Source organism: Lepisma saccharinum, chromosome 2 (genome assembly GCF_977018435.1).
Source record: "Lepisma saccharinum chromosome 2, izLepSacc3.1, whole genome shotgun sequence".
NCBI lineage: Eukaryota > Metazoa > Arthropoda > Insecta > Zygentoma > Lepismatidae > Lepisma > Lepisma saccharinum.
Window position 1 is genome coordinate 34,099,852 of NC_139230.1, and position 14,227 is coordinate 34,114,078.

At 35.5% G+C, this 14,227-nt stretch overlaps 1 protein-coding gene across 9 annotated transcripts in view; it reads left to right on the plus strand.

Moving 5' to 3' along the window:
- The window catches only part of LOC145983989 (latrophilin Cirl-like), a 310,072-nt gene that overhangs the window by 99,283 nt on the left and 196,562 nt on the right, over window positions 1-14,227 (plus strand). The window lies entirely within an intron of this gene.

A 14,227-nucleotide genomic window follows, 5' to 3' on the forward strand; every position in this document is an offset into this window, starting at 1 on the left:
TTTTAATCATAGGCATCGATTTTCAAAATAGTTTTGTAACTCGAGGCATTAATTTTCTTTTTTGAGAAGGGTAAAATTTTGCCTTCCACGAGGGAATTTCGGGGGAAATACTCTCTACCATCTCTGGCTGTGAGCTGGCATTCCCTCCCGATTGATTTGGAAGGCGAGATGGATTGAGAGAGAGAAAAAAAGGAGGGGAGGGGGAGGGGTCTTTGTGTTGTGAAACCGGTCCGCAGTCTCATTGTCGAGTGAGTGGTGTGGGGGTACATAGCACCAATCTTCCCTACACGGTCGAGCCATCTGAGGCGGATGTTCAATTGGCAAAGGTGTACTCGTATCAAACGAGTTTTGAAGCACATTTTAAACGGTGAAATGTGCACAAAGCCTGGCATTGTAAAGGAGTACAGATATTACATCACTGGAACATTCACTCTCCTGGATGTGTGTTGATGAAAGTAAATGCAATATAATGTTTGCTTGAAACTATATCGTTTTTTGCAGAATAATTGAATGTGTATTCGATCGAATCACATATAAATATTCATGCCAACTTATTTTTCTGTAAACTGTAAAGCAGCTCTTATAGTTAGAAATATCCAATCGTGGAGACTGGAGAACCTTCGCGTGGTTGGTTGACACACTGACATAATATTCAATTTTGTCAGGGATATTCTTCTTAACAACTTTTCTAGAATTACGTTAACCTATACACACCTTTGTTAATTTGTGTACAGTATTGCATTCTGGTTAGTTAACGTAATCATGTCTACGTACGTCCCTTAGTAAATCGCGAAGGTGAATAGGTGAAATATATGAGAGAAGAAACACAAAACTGCGATGCCGTACCTAGCTATGTCTTCGTGTGTGTGTGTGTGTGTGCATGTATGTATTCTAACGTTGAAATATGTTGGGATTATATTTTTTAAACAGCAGTACTTGGGCCTCCTGGATGATTTCCAGGTTCTACCCCCAGTGGAGAGACATTACATAGTGATGCCGATCCCGCTTTGAACTGTCGGTCCAGTCCCGATTAGCCTATTTGAGCATAAAGTGGACTTGAAGCAATCTTCGGCAAGCAATAGTAACCATATTTTATTTTACGCGAAAACTATATGCTATTATAAACCACAAATGACTGTATGCGCGTGTGGTTATTAATGGTATCGAAAATAAAAGAGTATATTTCTTTGAATGAATCCTTAGGAACAAGTACAGGTATTTTTTTTTTTTTAATCCCCTTTGCCACATACCCTCTCCCCTTCCCATTTTTTTCACACACCCTCCAAAACGCAAGCTTACATTCAAGTCGCATTTATCTCTGACCAATTGCAGTACCTTAAAACTTTTCCTGATACTGAAAAATGACAGTTCACCACCTGTGTTCTTGGACACGCAAATTTGTTGTAACGTCGATATTTGGGCCATAACAACAAGCAAGTCATGCCAGGCGCAGATAATTCCACAATGTGCAGGAGCCAGTCTTGCTCTATCAAGTAATGCGATTAAAAGCAAAGTAAGGGAAATTAAGGAGTGATAAGTGAAACTGTAAACAGTGACATACATGAAAAACTACACTGTGATATGCAATTTTTCACCAGTAATTTATAGGAACTAGCGAAAAGTTCTTTACATATCTATTGGCAATGAAATTGAAGAATATTGATTTGCATGTGTGTATTTACTTTATAATGGGATTCTTATGAACTACTGTTTATCTCCTAAAGGTGTTTGTTCTTGTGACTGAAATCTAGTGAATTTTCATTGAATGTTTTATTAATCCTGAGGTTTTTTTATCGTTATTATAGTCATTCGGTTTAATTATATAAAGTTAATCAGTCGAAAAATTAATCCTTAAGTCTTGAATGTTGAAACACCCAGATAGTTAATACCTACTTTGCGCGTTTGTGTATGACCCGTACATGATTGGTTTCACAGAAGGAAACGGTACAAAAAACAAATCTTAACTTAGTATGTCTTACCTGAAGAGTACACAATACCTTAGGACCTACGGTGTGTAAAATGATAGGTAATTACTTAATAGTAACTACTACTACTTTGTAATGAATATGCAAATTAACTTGAAATCTTTCTTCACTTTTAACTTAATCGCAGCAAATTGATTCTCATATTTAGTAACGTCAAACAGCTTTGATTTTTCACAAATATCTACAAAATTAACATACGAATCGAACATTTCGGTAGTGACAAATTAATCGCATTACAGTAGAAATTTGTCTGATATGTCTAGACATTTCCCCATAAAAACTAAACAAATTCTCACTGTCTTTTCAGAACTCCACCCCCTCCTCTTTCCCTAGGAAAAAGTTGATTTTTAGTTTTCAAATTTCAATTAAGCACTTTAAAATGGCCTACACTATCTGGAAACATTTTCATTGCAATTTGCTGATTAGTTATCGAGCGCGCTAATCAGGGCAGGGCGGTGTTGTGGACATACCCTTTCGTTTGGTTACAAGATATTAAACGCTGAATTGTATGATAAACATGTATCAGGTATTGTTCAACTCAATCCTGATCTCTTTCATGCCAGCATAATGTGGTTGGTTAGAAATATATTTTGGTGTTGAAGGCGACATGGAGATATTACTTCAATGCTGGTCAACTTGCTTCGATATATTTTTTCGTTTGTCCTTCCAATTATCTCAGGAATGGTTTGAAACTGAATTTTCCTTTCCATTTTCTTTCTAGCGCGTTCATTTGAACTACAAGAATGTCACTTTGTCCTTTAACCGATCTCCTCTTTGGTTATCCTTTCTCACTTCAGACATCGTGAGTTGCGTTTTAATTTTACCGTTCTGTTCCTAAAGAAATTGAATTCCGCCCCGAAGAAACAATCCATATCTCTTCTCTTCCAAACCTTTCTTTCCCACTTCCAGGCTCCTGCGAGTTCTGCAGCTCCCTCCGCACCCAAAAAGTTTCCCCTCTAAATAATTTCTTCGCCATCGATCCCCACATTTTATAAAGCTTCTTCTCTTTCACTGTAGTGTGGGATTTAAGGGCTTGAGCCGTGTGGGAACATTTCGAGGGCGAGTAGGTATAAAACTCTGGCATGGAAGTGCTGAGACGGATCAGCAGTCCGCAATAAGTGCTGAATTGTCTTCTTCAGTTCAACCATGCTATATCCTTTCTAACAGAAATCCGTTTTGCGAAATCTCAAGAATTGAAGTGTTGGTGGACGCATTAATGCAGTTCGATTAATCGAATTCAGCACAGCAGAAAGTAAGGGGAAAGGAACAGGAGTTGACTGAAGATACAGGAATCGCTGTATATTTCAAGTGACTGTAAATTTTGTATTGCAATATTTGCATTTTTAAAGGCATGGTAGTTTGTTAGTAATTGGTAGTTTAACTGAGTTGGAGATTTTTCAATTTAGAATGTTAAATATTGTAACAAACAAAAAACGTACCTATGTACCTATTGAAGGGCTGTGATTTCTGGTAAATGGTACCTTCACTCAATACTGTATTTGATTGATTGATTGATTGATTTGGTGTTTCAAGTCCACTTTATGCACAGTAAGGTTAATCAGGACTGAACCTACAGTTCAAAGTGGGATCCGAACCACTATGAGCCTCCACCGGGTATCGAACCCGGGACCCCTTGATTACAAGGCGACGACGCTATCACAATACTGTATTTGAATGACCATAACAATTGCTTGATTGTTTTCTTGTACAGTTTATGGATTGCAAGCTTCTTTATATTTAGATACAACCCGTATTTATTGTAATAGTCATAAAATACGACGATTACGAACAGTTGCAGAATATATATACCGAAAGTTATAAGGGTTGAAAATATTCAATGAAGTCAAAGGTCAGAGGTTAGAACTCTGGATAAGGCATGTATCATTGTGTTTGTCCCACTTTTATCAGTTCATCATTATAATTAACCTAAGAGACGGGCTAACTTAAATAGAAAGGAAGTATTTGATATTCTCTATTGATATTATATATATATATCATTCTTTCTTGTGTAGTTATTTTTATGTTCCTGTATTAGGAGCATGAAAATTTATCACTATTCGACCTGCTTTACACTAAGGCATTGCACTTGGTGAAAATATCAAATATTACTATATTTCTTCATTCTGTAACATAGTCGTGTGTATACTGATTATCGATTTGTCACAGAAACAACGAAAATAGTAGAAATTCCGTGAGACATTTGTTAACGATTAATCTTTCAGAAGAAAAGAAGATTTACAACGTTTCGACGCAAAGCTACCGAAGGAAGTAGCCAATTAAGAGCTATAATTCAAGAAGAAAACGAAATCTTCTGGTTTCACTTCTTTTTCTTCTTGCAATGAAATTATAAGAAGGCATTTAAAAGAAACGTAGAGAAAGCCTTGGCTTTTTTCATTAATTTCAGGACCAATCGTTGCATCCAGACAAACAACTGTCTGCGTAAAATGGATGTCTCGTGGAGAGGTAAAGGATTGTATCGTTGATAGGAACAAACCTGAAATAACGTTCGCAAATGTATAGACCAGACAGCGGACAAAAAATTTAAGACAATGATTTGCTAACCTTCCTTTCACATATGTTGATACGCTGTCACAAAGCAAGTCAGACGAACTGTCTGAGTCTCTTTTCATTATTCCGTATTTAAATGATGCCAAACAGCAAAAAATGGAGAAGTGCCAATGAATCGAAGTCAACTGGTTCGAGCGCTTTTTGTTCCTTTCCAGTCGAACGGCCGGAAAGACTTCGTGGTTTACGAAGTTTGCCAACAAAACAGCGGGTATTGTGTGTAAAAGGAGTTTTGTGAAAGAACTTGCGCTCCGCTACCGTAAATTATGATGGTTATTTATATTACTATACGATCGGCCTCCTCCGCCGAAACGTAGTGTTGTAGATTTTTGGAAAGAAGCCAGTTGGCACTTTTCTTCAACGCGTCAGTCGTCATTCGCAAACATTTGGTTGTCAGAGCCACATCACTTGGCGGCTCGTGCAAAGATTAGCGTCCTAGTAGTACGAAGACAGAAGATGGTTTTACTCCTTCTGGAGGACGGTGGTAAACTGTGAAGAACGTGCAACATTTAAATCAAGTCAAACCTTTAAACGAAATGATTACCTCGGACAAAGTTTTTGGAACTCGTTCCAGAGAATACCTAATAAATATACACTTCATTCAGCCACTTCTTGGAAGTATGTGCACTTCGATATTGTTTATTGGCTGCTAGGGAAGGTTTTCCTGGCACGCTAGTATGGAATTTGGAATGCTTCAGATCGCATATGTTACATGTCAAGCTGGTAACATGAGAGAATGAAGAAACGATGAAGATGGATGGTGCTTAAAAGTCAGAAGAAATTATATTGTGAGGCTCTTAAGGGTAGATGTTAGGGTACCAAATATATATATATATATATATCACATGCATAGTTATAAGTAAACACCTCCAAATACACTAGAATATTTTTACCTGTATTTTCTCTATTCCTATAGCCATGTTTGTCCTAAATTAAACTTGTCGTACTGGGAGAGATAAGCACACGAATATACAAGATTGGCTCGTGCTACGACGACGCCAGGGGTCCCGGGTTCGAATCCCGACCTGGGCATGGGTGTTCTTTGTGAGTGTTGCTTCATCAATTTCATCATATCATCACTCATCCTCATCTTCGCGATTAGCCAAAAGTGGCAGACAAGCGAAGTAAAATAAACAAAATCAATCAATACTAGATTGTCTATTTTTCATAAAAATCAGAGTTTGAACGTGCAAAAATATTGAAAAAAAAAGTCAATGTAAACTTCAAGAGATATGATTGAACCTGGTAAAAATAGAAGCTAGAACTGTACACATAATTAAATCCCATCAGCCGTCAAAGAAATAATAAATGCGTATGTACATGTCAAAGATTAAAATTTTTAAAAAAATAGTCATTTCTCGAATATACTGACATACAGAGTGCGTCCTATTTACGTGTATAACATTTTATACTCGAGAAAATATTGAATTTAGGAAACTCTCACGAGATTGCGAGAACATTTCGGGTTTTAAGTGAGTACAAAGAAATAAGAAACAAGGACACAGCTAAGATTGTACTCGTGAAACGGAGTTTTCAAAATATAATTGTGCCTTTTGTGCTTTACGAGGTCATTAAAGAAAGAAAGAAATACAGAATCTAGCTTTTTGGAGAAAAGAAATGCTTAGGAGAAAGGGGGCAAGCTGCATTTGTCCAATTGCCATTAATAAAGTTGAAACGGTAGTAAATTTGATTTTAATATTATTCTCACTTCTGCCCGTGATGTTTCAGGTTTAAAATAAACGTGCTAAAAAGAAAAAAAACGAGAATCCAGGGCTACTTACCTTCATCAGTAAGGTTTCTTAATTGTCTTCATTATCTCCAATTAAAACGATGTTAGAATTATTTTATTGCAAAAGCATCAGCGATGGAACGATTACTTCGTAACTTATAAAAGCTTCGTTACTCAAAGACAAACCAGTTTGTGTCTTCTTTCAAGATTGCTAGTTAAGTTATCTGAAAGATTGAAATATCGTACCGTAAAGGGATTCTAAAAAGAACTTGCGTAAGTTTGTGCCAAATCCAAGTAAAATTAAGTCAAAGTTTCTTCTGTAAGTGATCAAAAGATCTTATAAGTTAAACAATTCAATTTAATTATCTGAAATTGAGAAGGGACGATTTTGCATACATTTTCCCAGAATAGCCTTTTATCTGTATATGCTTATGCAGCCGTAAACTTCGTACACCGTCGTCGTAGTTTAGTTAGTTGTAATGTGTACTAGTAATATAAGAGTAATGAGAGCGGGATTGCTCGGAACAGTGAGTCAAGGGTCACAGTATCGAACCTTGACATCAGTCACAATTCGGTCTGCAAGAAGCATCTGGACAAGAATCATCATTCGCCTATACCAGGTATGAGCAAGTGTAAATAACCTTTAAACTCAACCTTCCATATCTCATTCCTCTTAGTTGGAGCAGGTTCAACTCACAAGTATATTTAAGCTCTACCTAAATTTATTATTGAAGCATCCCTGTGACCTCAGATGCCTGGTAAGACGGGATTACAACAATATATATCATATCATCTGTTCTATTTTTGCATTGTGGAATGTAAGACTTACTTTTTCCGAGAGGGTAATTTTCTAAGCAATATTTTTAGAAGTTGCAGTTGTTCTTATTTTAAGGACCTCACATGAACAAATCGATTGTTTACCAAATCTGTTATCAGCTTAAAAGCTTAGATTTTAGTAACCAGGAAGAAGATACTTTCTCATCGATTCTGAATCTTGACTATCTCGGCCGATGTTGTTTAAAGGATTCCACCTACCAATTTAGGTATGCATACGTTTTCATTAGTGAAGATAAATCGTAGTAATGGATTAGATATATTTCTTTACTCGCCCTTAGTTTGGCGGTATGGTGGTACACTACTTTCTTCGCAACTGTTAAGACCGGACCAAAAATTGAGGTTTAGAAGATACGTTGTGAATCTTCACATGCGTGATTTTCCTTTCCCTGACGTTAGACAGCTTCCTGTTCAATCACTACTATTTACTTTGCGTGTTTGCCTCTAATTCAATTTGCGGTGTAGTCATTTGAAAGGCAAGGAGGAATGAAGTGATAATTGGTGTAGCGTGGTTGAGAATACCATTCATTAATGCAAGCCAGAGGGTATCCAGTTTTAAATTGTTTTTCCTCACAGTAAAGCACTTCCTCTATTCAAAAGTTCCTTAAATTCCAGAACTTTCCGCAAAGATTTTTTATCTTTTCAAAATATGACCAATGGAAATATGCACTCAAATGTAAGACTTGTTTCAGAACACTCGCACTATTCTCTTGTTACGTTTTGGTTGCGTGTACATTCTTTGGAGAAAGCCGTTTATTAGTATCAACAAATCTGTCGTGTTGTGTTATCACAGTAACTGGATATTTAAATATGTAATTCTAAAATGTTCCACGCAATTCCTTGTTTATTCGCTCTTCATCGTCACAAAGTTGTTCATATTATTACAATGCTTTTCTCTCTAACTAAAAAATTCATTTCCATCAAGTTCCTCAATAACGCTTTGTAGAACGGTGGCTTCCAGAAACTTTTTTTTCAGTCAAAAACTGCAATGGATAGATAATGAATGCAATTCTTAGATATTGTTGTTAATAGGAAAATTAATTTCAAAACGTGAGAATCACAAGCAAAGATAATTAGAAATACAGCGGTGCATATTGTGCAGAGTAAACATACAATATAGTAACAATGTGTTTTCACATGTTAATTTGCTAGTGTTTTATTTATTTCCTTAATTCATAACTGCCCTCACCAGAGTTGAATCTCCAATTACAGAAGGTAGATACATACATACATATAGTGGTTTATACACAACTATCATAAATACAACCACTACATACAGACATACATAGACCGATAATAACACAAAAGATCAATTAAATAGTCACAAGTAGCTAATCAAATTGACCAATCGGAATCTTTAACTTGTCATTCACCATACCCCGGTGGAGGCACATGGCATAGTGGTTCGGATCCCACTTTAAACTGTAGGTCCAGTCCCGATTAGCGTTTCTGTGCACAAACTAAACTTAAAATAACAATTCAATTCATTCACTATACAAGCACCGCCGGCCCCCGTGGCGGAGTGGTTAGCACATCGCGCTACGACGCCAGGTGTCCCGGGTCCGAATCCCGGCCTGGGCATGGATGTTTGTGAGTGTCCATTCATCAATTTCATCATATCATCACTCATCCCCATCTTCGCAAATTAGAAGCGAAGTAAAATAAAGCAACTCAATCAATCAAAACCATACAAGCACAAAGGCCTAAGCAATAATTACATGTATCAGTAGTTATAGGTACGTGAATGAATAATAATTGGGACTAGACCTACAGTTTAAAGGGGGATCCGAACCACTTTGTGCCCCTCAACCCGGGAGCCCTTAATTACAAGGTGACGACGCTACCACTGCGCCATCCAGGAGGCCACCTGTGTAACAGTAGAATATAGAAGTTTATGTATTTGTAGCATAGTGACAAAATATATTTACATTCATAATGTTGATTCTATCACTTTTCATAAATTTTGAATGGGAATGAGAAATGTAAAGTCTGATTATTATTTGTAAGCGTATTACACAAATAACATACGGTATTGTGTTAGAGTAGTAACTAAGTCCTTGCAAAGGCTCGTAGAATGTCAATCCTGGTTTGTTGACCTGCGAAAAACGTATGCACAATTTACATTAGATTTGCAATAACTTTTATTTTTACCTTTTGCGTGATAGATGCTCGGAAATTGCAAATTTACAAATAGTCCTAGTCCTAGTCCTATGAATGCCAAAGAAAAACGACTCCTTTTTGACCACCCTTTTAGATATATTTCTTTACTCGCCTGTAAAATATTAGCTGTATTTGTGTCTATCGAGTTACCTAATAAATCAACATCGTTCAAATATGCTAATATTTGATTTAGACTGTTGTGTGATTGCATGACCTGTGACCTCGCTAAATTTCCATTCTATCTAACTCCGACCAGGAAGTCCTTACAGTGAACAACCAGGAATAATACTTTTGACTTTCACTCAATTATGTTCCTATGGTGTGGCACGGATAACGGGACATACATTGCGCCCATAAAGGAGAGAGGTGCTTATTTCTTTGCTTCAAGTGGGCAGGTCAAAAAGCAATTTAGTCGGCGAAAGTTACATTGTCAACGTATATTTATGAGCTTTTGGGTCTCGCCTTCTCACCTCTCTTACAATTGTTGGTTCTTGCCTCTTGGAATTAAAGAAACAGTGATGATGATAAAGCAGAGTACAAAATACCTTGAAATAAAATTCCATTGGGAAGGGGGGGGGGAGGTTTCAATGCTCAACCATTAGGCGCACTTTAGTAAATTTGTTAGGGTGCAGTTATTGGCGGTTTATGTTTATTGATTGATGAGGTTAAATTTACTTCGCATTTCTACCAGTTTTGGCTAATCGCGAAGATGAGGATGAGTGATGATACGATGAAATTGATGAAGAGACACCTCACAAACACCCATGCCCAGGTCGGAATTTGAACTTGGAACTCTTGACCTCGTAGCGCGCTGTGCTAACTACTCCGCCATGGAGGCTGAGCTATTGGCGGTTTTATAAGTGCGTCAGGTTTTCTATACTCATGTTGGTTTCATTTATTTGTTTTGGGGGTTGGCACAAAGTTATGTGTGGTTAAGCAAAAATTGAAAAAAAAAAATGTCATAATCTTTATACACAGTTATTAGGGACGTTCAATATATACGTTTCCCTGTGCTATAAAATATTGTATAAAGCAATGACATTAAAAAGAAGCACATGAGTAGTATCCATCTGCGCCAGTGGCTGTTTGTGCCCTCGGGCGTTTAATATTCGCAATTCATTTGCACGGGTGTTAATTAATTTGCACTGGTTTTAATTAATTTGTATGTACTTAGAATTCATTTGCATGTACTTAGAGTACTTTACATTTATGTATTTGCATGTTTATAACTTTTTATGAATATATAATTATTTATTTTATGAAAAATATGTATATAGAAGGTAATTAGAGGTACTAAACGGTATGCATATGTTTTTATATTCATTACTGCAAAGTATGTAATGTATAAATCGATAATAATTAATGTTTATAGTATTGAAAATAAGAGTTTACGGTTTATGAACCGTTATGAACGGTGGTAATGGGTGTAGGTACAGGTCCAATTACGATTGGGGACGGTCCCGGTACTCGAACCCGCGATATGTAATATTATTAATTAGTACTATGTAATAATTGCATTACGTTATTATGTTATGAAACACGGTGGTGCAACACGCTAGACAGAAGACGGTGAACTCCGCGCTCCGCGCTGAGGGTAGACGAGAAAGGAATTTGGGAGATGTGCGGTCAAAGTCAAATGACGTCACAACGTCAGGACAAAGAAGGAACCCGATTGACCAATCAGAGAACGCGTCGGTAGGTTTTCAGAACCGGTTTTTTCAAGGTTAACCAGTACGCAAGAACAGGGGAAAGCTATGCAATGCCGTAGGGCAGGGGAGGGATTCAACCAGACAACAAAGAATGTCTGGAAATGCGCAGCAAGGGTCAAATCTCTGAAGCTATGCGGTTTCCGCCGCCAATTAATATTCCGCTCAGGTTTGCCTTCAAGGCACAGGACGCTTTAGCGCAGGTTTTTTTTATCTGTACTATGAAGAAGGGAGAGCTATTAGGGACGGGGCCTACAGTTTTCACCATTTGCTTTTATCACGGGGTAACGAACCTAGGACCCTTTGATTATTGATTTAGGTAGTAAATGTATGTTACTGTGTGCTATTTAACTTAATTTTGAGTTTATTTTTTACCAAACTTTGACTTTATGTCAAATCTTTTACAAGTTTTTATGTATTTTTACCAAAATAACACTATTTATACTATTCAGGCAACACTTTTATTAAATTTTGGACTCACAAAGACATTTTTTTACAACTTCTTAACTTATTATTTACAATTTTATACCTATTTTTAACCTAAATAACACTATTTATACTATTAAGGAAAGACTTTTAGTTACATTTTCGACACACAAAGTGTGTGTTCTCAACTTCTATCTGTTTATTTCACAAGTTTAGGCTTATTATTACCAAAATAACACAATTCAATCTGTTCAGGAAAGACTTTTAGTTATATTTTCGACACACAGAGTGTGTGATCTCAATTTCTATCTGTTTATTTCACAAGTTTAGGCTTATTATTACCAAAATAATACAATTCAATCTGTTCAGGAAAGACTTTTAGTCGCATTTTCGACACACAAAGTGTGTGTTCTCAACTTCTATCTGTTTATTTCAGAAGTTTAGGCTTATTATTACTCAAATGACACTATTTGAACGTGTTTTTTATTACATTTTGGACTCTCAAAGACACACACACACACACAGAGAGAGAGAGAGAGAGAGAGAGAGAGAAAGAGAGATTTTTTCCAACTTTACAGGATTATTCTCTAGTTTACTCAAATAACACAATTTAGATGTGTTTTGAATTATATTTTGGATGCAAAAGTATGTTTTGACAAGTTCTACCCTTTTATTTTACAAGTTTAGGCTTATTATTACTCAAATAACACAATTTAATCCAGCCAGGAAGGATTTGTTATTATATTTTGGATGCACAAAGAGATGTTTTCAACTTTTTTACTGATTTTTTTTTGCAGGGTATGTATTAATTTTTATTTATTTTGTTTTGTATCATATATACATTTACAAATTTTTAACTTAGAGTTTAGTATTTATTTAATTTTTTTTCAAAAACACTAAAGAAAAAGTACTTTTAGCTAAAAATGTAAGCCACAGAATATATTATTATTATTATTATTATTATTATGGTTTACTGATTTCCACTATGCTATTTTTGGTTCTGTATTTCTATATGTATTTATTTAGGGCAGGTTACGCCTAAACATTATCTTTTGTGTGTAAAATATAATTGTTACTTGAACTGATAAGTACAAATATTAACTTTATACGCCTTCATACACTCTAAATAACATAACTTTGATATATAAATTAGTAACAATTTGTTAAAATTAAGTTAAACTGTAGAATTGTTTTCTTAAATAAATATAAATATAAAGTAAAAATAATAAACAAATAATTCCTTCTTTTCCTATTTAAAGGATGCCAAACAGTGTAAATCAGTTGTTAGTGGCTAAATAACATAAAATTTGAAGGCAGTAACAATATTTTTTAAAAAATACTGCTTTTTACCTAACTTTGTAAATTAAATACTAGTACATTTTGTCAAATTATAAATAAAATATACCTATTTCTTTGGTATTTGTACTAAAGTGAAGAAAATATTACTAAAACTTGGCTAGTACAGTAAATCTAAGAGTTTTAGCTTTATTTGTCCGTAACTGGATATAATTGTAACTTGTTAATCTCGCCAAACACAATCTTTACCTCAATTTTGGAAGCTAGCTGAACTTTAGCGTTTCGAATTACATATAGTGAAGGCCTCTATAGTGGAAAAATACACCCAGTCTAAAAATTTAGAAATGTTGTCTCCTTGTCTGTCGAACCAGACCAAAAGTGTTCTCAAGTGTTTCAATATATTTCTTAACATAACTAACTTTTCAAAAAAAGAATACCTTGTGCCCAGATAGCTTAGTTGGTATAGCGCTAGGCTTTTAACCTATCTGTCCAGGGTTCAAGTCCCTGTCTGGACGATAACAATTTTTAAATTTTGTCATCGGATCTTTTGCAGAATGGATATAAAATATGTTTACAGTCTAACAGATTATTATTTATCTAAAATTTTGCAAATAAGCTTTTAAGTTTCTCAAATATCAGCATCTTTAGCTAACAGTACAGCATAACCAGTATTATTATGATAGAAATGTTCTGGTGGAAGAACCTCCACCTACTGTAATATCTCTGTGGTATTAACTTACATGCAGCCCATAACTTTTGGGATTGTTTCTCCTCCGTTACATTTCCTGGCCATTTACCCTTAGCGTCGCGATTAGCCTCAGAAGCAAAAAAAAGCGAAATCTTATATTTGTTCTTTTTATATCTCTGAAACCACCTATACTATAGAACTACATTTAATGAATTTTGCAGTCTTCCTGTTTGATCTGTTAAATAATCCAGTCAATAAAAATATACTTGCATAGAAAAATATGTTTTTCAGATACTTTAATCGGGTAATCTGCTTTTGCGTACTTCCTCAGAAATATACACAATCATAGTTCTTTATAAATTTAGCACCTGATATAGAATAAGTCGAAGTCTAGTTAGAGTTGGCCTGTAAGTACTTCTGGTACATGAAGTTACTTGAAAAGCAAATATTGGGTGTATAAAAAATAGCATTCTTGTGAAACAGTAAAAAATCAACCTCATTTCCTCGTAGCATTAGCTGTAAATGCTTCTTGCAGGTTAACAAAGCTCTGGCGTGTGGGCCTACGTCACCTACAATCCTTTGTAAGGTTCGTGTTGTCCTATAAATTGTCGATATACATACTAAATCCCTAGTTACAGCCTAAGCTTTTAGTTTCAATCAGAGGATTTCAGTGTTCAGATAGTGATTGTAGCCTAGTGTAATAAACCAAATGGAAATAACCCAAGTGTTGATGCACCCAAAAAACCAGTTATACTTCAAAATACCTTGAAAAAAGCTATAAGGCTAAATTATTCTTCTAGAATAGTAAAAAAAGTTTGGAAAGTGGAACTAGGCCCCT